Raw genomic sequence first — 14191 nt, 5'->3', positions numbered from 1 at the left:
CAGCTGGCAGGCATGCAGGAGGGAAAGGGGAGGCCACCAGCAAAGCCGCACAGCTCCCCCACTCGCTAGGACGCCCCTGAGAGGCCGGCACCCTGGTGCAACACACCAGTAAGCCCAATGGGAAAGACGGCTCTGTATTAACCATCATGTAACCCATCACTGGGACACTGGTGGCGCTGTGGGTTAAACCACAGAGCCTAGGACTTGCCGATCAGAAGGTTGGCGGTTCGAATCCCCACGACGGGGTGAGTTCCCATTGCTCGGTCCATGCTCCTGCCAACCTAGCAGGTCGAAAGCACGTCAAAGTGCAAGTAGATAAATAGGTACCGCTCCAGTGGGAAGGTAAACGGCTGAAGGTCACATCCATTGCCATGTGTGTCCTGCTGGAAACAGAAAAGGGCTTTCCCCTTGGCCTGCCTTTATATCCACTCAGTTGCCAAGTGCTTTTGTGACATCACAAGAAACCCACAGCCAATGGCAACAGCTGGGGAGGCATCATCTTCATTGCTTTGAGCTTCACAATGGCGGGGGGACCTATCAGTGATTGTGTGCTTGTTTATTCAGGACACGGGTGGAGCTGTGGTCTAAACCACTGAGTCTCTTGGGCTTGCCGATCGGAAGGTCGGCGGTTCGAATCCCTGTGATGGAGTGAGCTCCCGTTGCTCAGTCCCTGCTCCTGCCAACCTAGCAGTTCGAAAGCACGTCAAAATGCAAGTAGATAAATAGGTACCGCTCTGGCGGGAAGGTAAACGGTGTTTCCGTGCGCTGCTCTGGTTCACCAGAAGCGGCTTAGTCATACTGGCCACATGACCCGGAAAAACTGTCTGCGGACAAACGTCGGCTCCCTCAGCCAATAAAGCGAGATGAGCACCGCAAGCCCAGAATCGGCCATGAGTGGACCTAATGGTCAGGGGTCCTTTTCCTTTACCTTTTAAAGGTAAAAAGGTTAAAGGGACCCCTGACCATTAGGTCCAGCCGTGACCGACTCTGGGGTTGCAACACTAGACATTGGTCCAGGACTTGCCTCACCTAATTTGTACTCTATCAACATCTAATGGGCCACAGGTTAATAAGCCACCCCTGAGTCTAGAACTACATGCATGACCTGGAATGAACCCATGGAAAGCTCTGGGGTCACACGATGCCCTGTCCTCTTCCAGGAGGACTTTGTCCAGGTTAGTTTCCCTTTCGCCATTTCTTGCGGACCTGGGAGAGTGGTTGATCACAAACTCCAGCTAGTAAAACGAGCCAGATAGAAATAAAGTTGGCTCGATCAGAGTAGGATTTGCAGTGAACCAAGATCTCTGGTTCTACATTTCAAAGGATGTGGGTTTCCCCACTGTGATTTTCATATTATAATTGCTCTTGTGGTTAAACTGTTTCAGGACCTACTTTTTGCTAGAAAATGTTAAGACAGCAACTGTTTAACTGCTGCTTTTCAAGACCTTTGATAAAAACTAAATTTGTTGTGGTTTCATCTTGGCTTAATGACTTTGTTTTCATTTCCGTACCTTCTGGACTTTACCCACCTCTTTATCTAGTTTAGTGAACTGGCTCAGTCCGTAAGGAAGTTGATAGGAAATGACAAAGTTACAGAGGGTTAAGGGCTGTTTTAGTGGAGGCAACCAGTGAAAACACAGTTAACTGGTTTTCTCCCTCCCTCTCGTGGTGCAGGCTGCACCCCATGATGTGACAATGGCTTACGTTGTTTTTTGTCCTATACTTCTCTCTCCTCTATGATGCATGCATCTCAAAAAAAGCCGAGCAAATGTTTTCATACTTGTTCTCTTTGCATACATATTGATACACTGCCAGTTCAAATAAGCGCAGGAAGTGCAAATCATTAATCCATCGCTGTATGAAAGGTTACGATCTCTTCTTCTAGTGTGCCGACATCATGTGTTTGGCTGACTCTAATGCATACATAACCCATAATTCATGGTCCAGTGCTAAATTTCAAATAGCAGGAATGTAATTAATTAAAGGGTGCATATCACTGTGGTATTGTAAGGCTTCCAAGATTAAATTAATAACTAAACTCAGTGGGACTTACTTACAAGTAAAATGCAAATAACTTTGCTGAAAAGCTGTGATTGTCTGCAAATTCTCTTGGGAGTACAGTGGTACCTCGGGTTAAGTACTTAATTTGTTCCGGAGGTCCGTTCTTAACCTGAAACAGTTCTTAACCTGAAGTACCTCTTTAGCTAATGGGGCCTCCCGCTGACGCCGCGCTGCCAGAGCACGATTTCTGTTCTCATCCTGAAAAAGAGTTCTTAACCCGAGGTACTATTTCTGGGTTAGCGGAGTCTGTAACATGAAGCGTCTGTAACCCGAGGTACCACTGTAATTCCTTGGTCTGTAATCCTACACACTTAACTAAAGAGTGTGTCTGAATGCAGTGGGAGTTCACATCCAGTACCGGATTTACATATAAGCTAAATAAGCTCTAACTTAGGGCCTCACTCTCTTGGGGGCCCCAAAAAAAATTAAAGGAAAAAAACCTGGATGTACATTTCCAAAATATAAGATAAAACACAAATAAAATAAAACCTACATACAGCAACAGTGTTTTGTGTTGTGTAGGCTCCTATGATGCAAGTAATGGGCCCCGCCTGCTCCCTAAAATATCCCTGGTTTGCTCATTTCTATATATAGGGTGCCTACATTCTGCATGGGACGCGGGTGGTGCTGTAGGTTAAACCACAGAACCTAGGAGTTGCCAATCAAGGTTGGCGGTTCGAATCCCCATGACGGGGTGAGCTCCCGTTGCTCGGTCCCTGCTCCTGCCCACCTAGCAGTTCGAAAGCACCTCAAAGTGCAATTAGATAAATAGGTACCGCTTCAGCGGGAAGGTAAACGGCGTTTCCGTGTGCTGCTCTGGTTCGCCAGAAGCGGCTTAGTCATGCTGGCCGGCTCCCTCAGCCAATAAAGCGAGATAAGCGCCGCAACCCCAGAGTCGGCCACGACTGGACCTAATGGTCAGCCTTTACATTCTGCATGGACTGGTTGCATGGCAACATGCATCATGCAGCTGCAGACTGCAGTGCAGCACAGTTGAACATATAAAGGGCCCCATTACCTTCAGTAGCTTAGGGCCACATCAAACCTAAATCCGGCCCTGTTCACATCTTATGCTATGTACCCACCATACATAGATTCTGTAGGAGGAAATAATGTGCTTTAAATGTATGGTATGTATGCAGTATCAGCAAATGTGATTAGGATTGCATGTGAAGACTAATAGAATTGACCCGAGATACGCAGAGATACCATTGACCTCCAGCTGGGGAGGCTTGCTAACCTTTCGGATAAGTCTAAACTTATTTTCTCCTCTTAGGCAAAGACCACAAGACGACCTGGATGGTTGCCGGATTCTGCGCGCAGATTTGCAGGCACAGACCACCCCCTGAAACAAATTAGTTCACTAGGAAAACAGTCGAAGTCGGCCTCTATGGTGGCAGGGCCAATTTGTATGGTAGCCCAAATTTTAGGTCTTTATGTGTATATGCGTTTATCTTAGATTTTAATCTTTAAGATGGTGTTGTACAATGTTTTAAATGTATATTTTATTCTTGTGAAAGCTGTCCCAGTTGTGCTTTTCGAGCTGGTCTTTGACCGTAATAAAATTATGAAAATGAAATAATAGAATTAACCGGTAAGACAATATTGTGACATAAAGTTCTGCGGATTAAAACCGGCTTTGTCCAACAGATTAAGTAATCTAGAAAGTTGATGGGTAAGATTTAAGAAGATTGTTAAGATGAACAAATATTTTATGCCGTGTGACTTAAAAGGCAAAGAAATAACAGTAGGTGCATCAATGTTTGCTGTTGTTGTTGCAATGCACAAATAAATTCAAAATCCAACCATATGCATTGCGGAATTCTGTACTGTGGATAAAATATTCAGTAATGCAAATTGGTATAGGTTTAGAATCATGGGTTGCAACAGTACATTTAGAATTTGACTGATAAATGAGGCCGATCATGGAGTTTCTGCTGATGCTATTTACCATATCTATGGAAAGCTAAACACTTTTTTTTAATAGTATATTTGCAGATGGCGGTTTTTCTTCTGCTGCATTTTTGGCCGTGTGTTGGAGTCTCACAAGACTATAATCTTTTAATTAAAAATGGATATGTTAATCCCTAGTATATTCTTAATTTAATATTATAGGCCATTCCTTCCAGGCTTCACATTAGTGCTACGTTTCAGCATCCAGTGAAACAGTTTTTCTAAAACCTATTTGCTTTTTAATTAAGAAGTACATAAAGTTAATGCAGCCATTTAATAGCTACTGCAGAAGCAATCAGCCACCTCTAACAAAGCAAATGCACCTGCTATTAATAACCTTCTGCATGTTTGGTTCCACTGCAGCTGGTAATATTCATTTAAAAAGTTAAGGGCACTTTCTGGTTGGATAGCTTCCTGGAGCAGAAATTCAGTACGGGGTTGTTTTTCCTTCTTTTGTGATACTAAAAAATATTAGCAAACAGGCCGATATGAATGTTAGTCTCAACTAGTTTTAATTCTTTGCTGAAACTATCAATGGTTTATGCCTGTTTTTCAGACTTTCGGAGAATGATTAATTGTTGTTGTTTTTAACTTGGCTTCATTGTTGACAATAGGCAATGGAAACGGTTATGTTTTCTCGCCTTTTATGGGAATATATCATTGCCCGTTACAGCGACGTTTTTGCAAATGAAGAAAGGCTTTGAGCACTTTGAAAAAAATGACTTTTTGAAGGGAGGCACATCACTTTATATAGCATAGTGCATGCTAACTTTTAGGGATGCGGGTGGCGCTGTGGTATAAACCACTGAGCCTCTTGGGCTTGCCGATCAGAAGGTCAGTGGCTCGAATCCCCATGATGGGGTGAGCTCCTGTTGCTCTGTCCCAGCTTCTGCCAACCTAGCAGTTCGAAAGCACACCAGTGCAAGTAGATAAATAGGTACCGCTGTGGCAGAAAGGTAAACAGCATTTCTGTGCATTCTGGCTTCTGTCACGGTGTTCCGTTGCACCAGAAGCGGTTTAGTCATGCTGGCCTGAAAGCGAGATGAGTGCTGCAACCCTATAGTTGCCTTTGACTGGACTTAACCGTCCAGTGGTCTGCTTCCGCACCGCCGGAGCACAATTTCTGTTCTCATCCTGAAGCAAAGTTCTTAACCTGAAGCACTATTTCTGGGTTAGCGGAATATGTAACCTGAAGCGTATATAACCCGAGGTACCACTGTATATGAAAGCATAATAAAACATTTTAAAGCTTCCCTAAAGATTGTCTAGTTACTTATCTCCTTGGCTCACAGTTCACATAAGTCCATACCCTCTGTTTCCTCCAACATTTCTTCAATGAAAATAAGGACATCCTACGGAAAAGCGGGACATTCTAGGATCGAATCAGAAACCAGGACGGCTTCTGTAACTCCAGGACTGTCCCTGGAAAATAGGGTCACTTGGATGGTCTGCAATATTACACAAGCTTGGCAGTTTCAAGGATCTTCACTTTCAGTGTTTTTTGCTCAGCCAGCAAGGCCAATGGTCAGGGAATTATGGGAGTTGTAGTCCAGCAACATCAGGAGGGCAGCATGTTGCCTACACTTTCTCTAGGAGGGCATCCAAATATTTTCCAGCACAAACTGTCAATCTCCCTATGCAAATTACCCAAATTTGTATGGAAAACCTTTTCAGATTTTTCCAGTTAACATCTGGGATTTGGGTTTAATTGTACATTTTCTGTTACTATTGATTTAACTTGTGCCATGTACAGCTCTGGGATAGACAACAGAAATGTCAGTGCAGAAGTGCCTTAAATAGACAAATAAATGATTGGACTACCCATGTAAGACGCGATTCCGCTGTTATCAGGTGTCAAAATTAATATATGTAATGCTTTGATGAAGAGAACAAATGGTGAATGTAATGTATTTCCAATCTTAAAAGGAATAGAGTTTATTGCATGTCCCAAATGTTGATGTTCCAAACTTTCCTTTTTTGACACTCTGAATTTTCCATTTTTAGTTCTTGCTTCATAAAAGATTGATAGTTAAGAATTTCCATTTTTTTGAGGCGTATGTCTAATGAAGCAATTTGAAACTGCTTAGTTATGCTTTTAGAGTCATATTTGAAAGATTAACTCCTCGCATTTGATTAGATGGCCGTTGAGAATTAACTTAAAAAATGCAAAATAGCATCCCTCCTCCCATTGCTCTTGTAAATAAGTCAAACCATTTAAAACAAAATGGAAATTGTCTCTCTCCGATCCTGCAGCAAGGAGGAAATTTGTACTAATTGTTAAGTTGTGGGTGAACATATCAGACGACACAGCGATTCTTCCAAAGCAGCTCTTTATTTGTAAGCTGGAACAGAACTAAACTGAAGGGCTCAGTCAGCCTGCTTATATAGAGCTCCAGTACCATACAGTTGTTACTGTAACAACTGTCTAAAACTATCCAATCACTGAACGTCACTTTCGATCCTTCATTTGCATAACTATCTACAGTATCCCCCTGCTGGCCCAGGGTGAAAACTTCAGTACATAACATTAATCATTTACACTATTAAGCTGCGGTATTATACACACTTACTTGGGAACGAAATTCACAAGTGGGATCTGTAGCAAAATGTGAACCAGGAAGTGACTATCCAGACAAATAGTTTGTTTTTCTAGATTTAGATCCAAAAAATCTGTCTCCTCTTTTTCCAGTCATTCCATTTCCTTCCCCCTCCCGTCCATTAGACAGTTTTGCCCCTTCCAGATCATATTCACACAGCACTATGATACCGCTTTAAACAATCATGGCTTCCCCCCCAAAGAATTTGGGAAGCTGCAGTTTGTTAAGGAAGCTGACAATTATTATTATTTAATTTTTTTTTATTTTCCAAAATATAAACATACAACACAAACAATCCCCAATCTAATTATCAAGATTACTCTGAATCTCCTGAATTCCCCCCATCCCTTCCATGGATCCTGTTGTTGTTGTTGTTGTGTTGTTGTTGTTGTTTAGTTGTTTAGTCGTGTCCGACTCTTCGTGACCCCATGGACCAGAGCACGCCAGGCACTCCTATCTTCCACTACCTCCCGCAGTTTGGTCAGACTCATGTTTGTAGCTTCAAGAACACTGTCCAACCATCTCGTTCTCTGTCGTCCCCTTCTCCTTGTGCCCTCCATCTTTCCCAGCATCAAGGTCTTTTCCAGGGAGTCTTCTCTTCTCATGAGGTGGCCAAAGTATTGGAGCCTCAGCTTCAGGATCTGTCCTTCCAGTGAGCACTCAGGGCTGATTTCCTTCAGAATGGATAGGTTTGATTATCTTGCAGTCCATGGGACTCTCAAGAGTCTCCTCCAGCACCATAATTCAAAACCATGGATCCTATTTATTCTATTTCCAACTGCATATCAATACTTCTCCAATTTTTCATCTTCCTAGGTTATCTATACTTTCTGTTACATTACAAGTGTGTTTAAAATCCTGCCAATGTTTTGACCTGTTTACAATGATTTTGTATACACATTATAAACATTTCCCATTCTTTTTTAAATTTCTTGTCTTCTTGATTCCTGAGCTTCCCAGTTAGTTTTGCCATTTCGGCATAGTCCATCAACTTGATTTGCCATAGGAAGCTGATAATTGATGCTACAATTCTCGGTGTGTTTAATGACCAATCCTTCACAGTGAACTCTGGAAATTGTAGGGAGCTAGGGACCCCCTAACAGCTCTCAGCACCCTTAGCAAACAATGACTCCCAGAATTCTTTGGGGAAAACCATGATGGTTTAAAACTGGTGTTTTAAATGTATAGTGTCGTCGTGACCTCAGTCTCCAACATCGCATGCTAGTTGAGCTCTTATGGGGTTGATTTGTCCCCCCACCCACCCCACGCCGAATGGGGTGGCATCTACAAGCCTCAGGGTTATCTCAGGTTTGCTGATACCTCTCTCATGTGCATGAATGATGCCTTTTCGGCTATGAGCACAGGTGAATTTGAATTGGCACTAGAAGAAAACAAAATAATGATGGTTGAACTCAGGGGAGCTTATTAGTAAGAACACATACATAGGATTGCACTATCATCAGGTGTTATATACTAAGCTTGGATCCTAGAACAATAGGCAGGTAGGATCCTAGAAGGCAGCAGCCTGATTGGTCTGCAGGCGCCACCCAATCCGGCTCCAGGAGGAAGTGAATCAGCAACCTGATTGGCCTACAGGAGCAGCCCACTCAGGCTCCAGGAGGGGAGTTGAATCAGCCAATTACGTGTGATCCATTGTGTAAATAATGTATGGGGTACCTCGGGTTACAGACGCTTCAGGTTACAGACTCCGTTAACCCAGAAATAGTACCTTGGGTTAAGAACTTTGCTTCAGAACAGAAATCGCGCGGCGGCGGGAGTGGGAGGCCCCATTGGCTAAAGTGGTACCTCAAGTTAAGAACAGTTTCAGGGTAAGAACGGACCTCCGGAATGAATTAAGTACTTAACCAGAGGTACCACTGTATATATAGCGAGAGGTTTTGGAGTAAAACTCACTCACTGTTTACCATGAGCTGAAATAAAGAGCATGAAATCAACACTCAACTTTGAGTATATTTCATCATTAGTAATAGATCCTCTCTCTATCTTTTGCCTTTTCTAAAGTGACAACAATGGGGAAAAGCGCACAATGAAGTTATTCGGTGCCATGTTATTTGCACTAGCACATATTCAGGGCTGGTTGTGAGTTAGTACAATTACCTGGATCGTTATTGGAAGTCTCTCCAAACCCTTTCGACACCTGTGATTGTAGTCCTATAATATTGTTAAGTTTTGCGTGCAAGACCCTTCTAACCCCTGGATCCAGAAAGTTGTTAAAACGTAAGCCAGGCTAGCTTCCTGTGTTGAGGAGATCGCCTGGGTGATGGGCCATTAGGAGAACACAGGAAAGGGGGTTCTGTGTGTGTTGGCAAATGGGTGGGGCCAACGTTGCAGCTATGGGAAAAATAAGACCCTCTTGGGGTGTTAATGCTGTGAACTCCTTCCTCAAAGGCTCAGGTTGTATATATGTGTAAATAAACCATATATCATAAAGACACTTTAGTCTCTGCTGTGCCTCATCCCCAATAGGAAACACGAATCCTGGGTACCCCTGGAATCTCACACCACTGAGAGATTGGAGTGGTGTTCAACAAAATGGCTCCCAGTATCTTTCTGAGTTCAATCCAAATTCTTGGTGCTGACCTTTAAAGCCTTAAACAGCCTTGGCCCAGTATACCTAAAGGGGCGTCTCCAACCCCATCATTCAGCCTGGACACTGAGGTCCAGCTCTGAGGGCCTTCTGGCAGTCCCCTCCCTGCGAGAAGTGAAGTTATAGGAACCAGGCAGAGGGCCTACTTGGTTTGTCATGCCCACCCTGTGGAACACCCTCCCACCAGATGTCAAAGAGATAAAGAACGACACAACTTTTAGAAGACGTCTATATATGTTGGAAGCTGCCCAGAGTGGCTGGGGCAACCCAGCCAGATGGGCGGGATATAAATAATAAAATAATACTATCATTGTTGAGTAGGAAATCCCTATTTTCATCTAAGAAATGTTGGAGGGTATATTATTATGTGTGTTCCAAGTTCTATTTTCCATTGCACAGATTTTCTGAAAGCATAGGCGTACTTTGCCACAGCCTAAAGGAACCACTAAAACCCATATCAATATGAGACACTCTCCCTCCCCCCCCCCGTATGCCCCTCCAAAATCTGCTTCAACTGTCTACTTACAGAGCTTTGATCTTGCTCGTATGCAGAGCAAATCTGCAGATGTTTCTGCTAGGTTTTCCTGACACTAGGTCAACTAATGTAATACAGCTTTAATATTTCTGCTTCCTCCCCTGCCAGAGTTATATTTCTATTTTCATTGAATTATTAAAGGATTACACTCAGGCTTTGCTGGTGCCAAAAGAATGCTTGGAATCCTAAAAATTAGCTTTTTGTGGCTAAGCAGATAAGAATATAATTTAATGTGGCATCTCATGAAGGGTTAGATTCCATCGTGGTATGTTTGGCAGCTGTATTTTCGGAGACATTGACCTGCCTGCAACTAATGAAAGACTTTGGTCTTTGTAATGTTTATTAACACAAAGGTATTTGCTGTGTTGGAGTACATACTGGGAGTATTATGCATGTCTTGAACAAGTTAATACAAGTCTTCACAACTACCTTGATGTTGAATTGATTCTCTGTTGAGTTTGCTTTGCAAGGATGTCATCTGCTTAGATATGGAATGACAGCTTCATTGTGTTCTTGTATTCCTGTGCCAAAAGAAGAGATTTATGAGCTTGCATAAGATAAGAGAATGCCTTGCTAAGTAGGGTTTTATTCCTCAACAAATGCAGTTAATAGAATGTTTCTTGGGGTTTTCCAGTGTTTGTGGTACACCATTCAAGGAAAGCTGAGCAATGAAGAGTCTAGACACACCTCTGCGGGGAAGACGTTCCTCAGTTTATCACTTTGTTACACCCACCGTTGGAGTATGAAAATGATGGCTGCCAAAATTCAAATTGGCTGCGATGCTATAAAAAATATTTAAACTATTCCTGGCGCAGGCCACAATATGTAGTTGTAGGAGGAACTCAAGCACAGTGGATAAGGAAATTGGGTACAAAAGGTCACAGGTTCACTCTCTAGCCCTCTAGGTACGGTTGTCTGAAACTCAGCGCAACCAGGGATGGAGAACCTATGGCCCTTCCTGGTCCCTTAACGCACATCAGCCTCAACCAGCATAGCCAGGGATTGTGGGAGTCACAGTCCTGCAACAGAATGAAGGGCCTCAGGTGTTCCCTACCTCAGCATAGATAATACTGAGATGATGATGATGATGATGATGATGATGATAATAATAATAAAATTTCATTTATATCCCACCCTCCCCTAACAACAGTAAAATAATACAGCATTCTAAAATAATTCATTATAAAATCAGTTCAAATCAAATTGATGGCAACCATTGGGCTAGAGTTCTGTGAAGAATTACCAAAGGAGGGGGTCAGGCTGTGCCTTGGCCAAAGGCCTGGTGGAACAGCTTTGTCTTGCAGGCCCTGCGGAAAGTCCCGCAGGGCCCTAGTCTCTTGTGACAGAGCGTTCCACCAGATTGGAGCCACAGCTGAAAAAGCCCTGGCTCTGGTTGAGGCCAGCCTAACCTCTCTGTGGCCCAGGACCTCCAAGATGTTTTTGTTTGAAGACCGTAAGGTCCTCCGTGGGATATACCAGGAGAGGCTAGAGATAGATGGACAAATGTTCTGACTTTGTGGAGGCAGCCCCCATGACAGTGGAAGATCATTGGCGAAGGAAAAACAAGGGTGATTGAGGGTAATTATCCTTGCAAATTCCCCCCAGGGACAGGGGGAATGGGCTTCACTCACAGTTCATCTCAGGAATCTGACTCTTGCTCCGGCATGGAATGTGGAAGGCAGGGAAGTGCTGGGTGCAAAAACACTTTGTCTGGTGAAAACCCTCCAATGGCGCCATTAAGAAGCAGAGATTCACCTGTTTATGCTGTTTACCCTCCCCGTCTAACAGCTGACATGTGGGGTAGCACAGCAGCAGCAGCAGCTGCTTTCCCACGTGTCCTCCAGCCTTCTGCCAGCCCTAGAGTTCCAGTTCTGGTTGTGGATATTTTTGGATACAGTGTTTTTGGTATGGATTGAGGAGAGAGCATTGAAAGGGTATTTAGAACGTGCTCCTCACTTTACGCGATTTTACTTACGGTGGCCCAGAACGTGACCCCTGCGTATGGGGGGAGTCGCCTGTACAGTGGTACCTCGGGTTACAGACGCTTCAGGTTACAGACTCCGCTAACCCAGAAATAGTACCTCGGGTTAAGAACTTTGCTTCAGGATGAGAACAGAAATCGTGCTCCGGCGGTGCGGCGGCAGCAGAAGGCCCCATTAGCTAAAGCGGTGCTTCAGGTTAAGAACGTTCAGGTTAAGAACAGACCTCCAAAACAAATTAAGTTCTTAACCTGAGGTACCACTGTACTGTTAATGTAGTCTCAGATGCCATGGGCCTGTAACCCCAAAGCTACAGGCCAGCATAATTAAGATGGCTTGCTAGTTGTCTGGTCTCTGGAATCAACAGACTGTCTATAGCAGGATGAATCCACCCATTTCTAGGAAGTGTGAGCAAACTGTGCTTCCTGTGGTTGTGTATCTGGCCTAGTGAATGAGGGGACAACTCATTTACTTCATCAGGAGGAGCTGCACGAGCTGTCCCTGCATTGGGAGCCCACACATGTCCCCACAGTGAAGAAGTGAATGCTCATACTTCCTACATTACCCAATAATTGCAAAGAGAAACACAGTTCCTCTTTGGGCGTTTTATTTGATCATTCTTCCTTGGAGAACATATGCTTCTATTTCCTTTATAAGTGCATTTTTCTTTCTGTGAAACTGGCACAGTTAACAGCGCAAATGTTCTCTGCATGGAAAGAAAGAAAGAGATTTCACAAAACATGAGAACAATAGTGACGCATATCGAGAAATGTGCCGTTCGTATGAAGCACTTTGTTTTGATGTTTTTGCTTATTATAAATGCATTTCTCAATAAAATTTTAAATGTCTGTCTAGGAGAGACATAGAAGGAAGATGGCTACCATGCTGTGCTGTGTCCACAATGCACACTGAATGTGTTTCTAATAGGTAAGCAATGAAAATAAGAGAAAACTTCAAAAGGTGGCATCGTATTACATTCCACCCTATATTTGTTCCATGCTGTGCTTTTTCCTGTTCTGCTGTAGTTCATCTTCTGCCCAAAACTGCATTATGAGTCTTGTTATCTGTTGTGGTGAAATTATATAACTTACGGGGGGAGCGGGTGGCGCTGTGGTCTAAAGAACTGAGCCTCTTGGGCTTGCCCATCAGAAGGTCAGCGGTTCAAATCCCCACAACAGGGTGAGCTCCCATCGCTCTGTCCCAGCTTCTGCCAAGCTAGCAGTTTGAAAGCAGCCCAGTGCAAGTAGATAAACAGGTACTGCTGCAGCGGGAATGTAAACGGTGTTTCCATGCGCTCTGGTTTCCCTCACAGTGTTCCATTGCACCAGAAGCAGTTTAGTCATGCCGGGCACATGTCCTGGAAAGCTGTGGACAAACACCGGCTCTCTCAGCCTGAAAGCAAGATGAGTGCCAAAATCCCATAGTTGCCTTTGAGTGGACTTAACCACCCAGGGGTCCTTTACCTTTACCCCCCCCTTTTTTTTTTTGGTGTTTTAGTTTTTTTTTATTAAAGATTTTCTTGTTTTACAGAAGTATGTGTAATGTCTCTCGTATTTTTTCCATGTAACATTTTTACAAATCCGTTTCATTTGTTGAGACATTAGGGGGAGAAAAAAAGGGGTGGAGTGGAAGATGGGTGGGGGTGGGGTGGGGTCGGGTGGCAATGTTTCTATTATGCTTAATGTATGTACGGTTTTGTGTCAGTGTTGCTCGTGCAGGTTCTCTGCTGTTCACTTGTGTTCCTTTGGTGGTGAGAGAGGTTGGGGTTGGCCTAGGGTGTGGTTGTTTCTTTGTGACTGGCTGTGGTGATCTTTGTTTTCGTGTGTGAGTGGGGTGGGTGGGTGTTTTGGATCAGGTTAGCCATATTGATTTGTTTGCTATTGGTGGATTATTGTCATTGTCTTGTTGGGCTGTGTATGTGATACAGGGGAGCCATACTGGGGTAGAGGTGTCTTCCTCTGTTTGTCTCCATGTCAGTTTCAGTTTATTGGTTAATTTTTCTGGTAGGGCTGTTTCCCATACTATTTGGTACCATTGGTCCATGCTTACTCCTGACAGGTCTCTCCAGTGTCTGGTTATGGTGTTTCTGGTTGCTGAAAGAAGGTGGGTTATGAGTTTTTTGTGGTGTAAATGGGCATTGTTGTCTTGGAAGATGTTTAGTAGGGCCAATTCTGTGGTGATGTCTAATACTTGCTTAGTTATTTTACATATTTCTCGTATGGCTGTTGTCCAGTATAGTTGGATTTTGGGGCACTCCCACCACATGTGGAGGTATGTGCCTGTGGAGGTGCACTCTCTCCAGCATTTTGGTGAGGTTCCTGGGTGTATTAGCACTAGTTTTCTTGGTGTTAGGTAAAATTACCTTTACCTTTTTATATAACTTACATAATTAATTATGTGAATTATGCTGTCATTCTTTTATTCCACCGCTGGCAGAGGTTCTTCTCTAGCTGTCATG

The sequence above is a fragment of the Podarcis pityusensis genome (assembly GCF_964106645.2).
Source record: "Podarcis pityusensis genome assembly, chromosome: 11".
NCBI classification, from domain to species: domain Eukaryota; kingdom Metazoa; phylum Chordata; class Lepidosauria; order Squamata; family Lacertidae; genus Podarcis; species Podarcis pityusensis.
Note: the sequence above shows the minus strand (reverse complement) of the source record.